The sequence below is a fragment of the Brassica oleracea genome, chromosome C9 (assembly GCF_000695525.1).
Source record: "Brassica oleracea var. oleracea cultivar TO1000 chromosome C9, BOL, whole genome shotgun sequence".
In the NCBI taxonomy this organism is placed as follows: Eukaryota; Viridiplantae; Streptophyta; class Magnoliopsida; order Brassicales; family Brassicaceae; genus Brassica; species Brassica oleracea.
In genome coordinates this window covers 20,080,035-20,080,865 of record NC_027756.1, presented here as the reverse complement: position 1 = coordinate 20,080,865, position 831 = coordinate 20,080,035, and positions in this window count along the sequence as shown.

Below are 831 nucleotides of genomic sequence, written 5' to 3'. Positions count from 1 at the left end.
TAATGGTGGGGAATACATAGGCCACACATTCAAAGATCACCTAGCTCAACATGAGATTCTACATCAGACTAGCTGTCCTTACACTCCACAACAGAATGGAGTTGTTGAAAGGAAGAACAGACACCTCATGGAAGTGGCCTGTTCAATGATGTTCCACAAGAGTGTTCCTAAGAGATTTTGGAGTGATGGGATTTTCCTGTCCAAAGTGGAGATGAATTAGTAAGAGAAGTTTAGAATGAAGGTCAGGAAGCTGGAGAAGAAATCCAGATACAAGAGGAAGCTGTTGAGGAACAAGTAGAAGTTCCTTTGAGAAGAATCACACTGGTAAGGAGGGATGCTTCCGAGTGGGCAAACACGAGAAACTGGGTAAACACGAGAGTGTGCTCCTTTGCTGAGTTTCCGGAAGAGCACTACTCCTTTATGGCAAGCTTAGATGAAAGCTATGTGCCAAGAAGCTATGAAGAAGCAATGCATGCCGATTCAAGAATGGAGGGATTCAGTCAATGATGAGGTTGATGCCATGATTAGAAATGATACATGGTATGAGAGTGAGTTGCCTAAGGGGAAGAGAGCTGTGTCATGCAAGTGGATCTTCACCATCAAGTATTTACTTAATGGGAAGATTGATAGGCGTAAGACAAGGTTGGTAGCAAGAGGTTTCACAAAAACCTATGGAGAGGATTACATTGATACTTTTGCACCTGTTGCAAAGCTCCATACCATTAGGATTGTACTATCAGTTGCAACCAACCTTGGGTGGGATCTTTGGCAAATGGATGTGAAGAATGCTTTCCTCCAAGGAGAGCTAGAAGATGAAGTCTATATGCTACC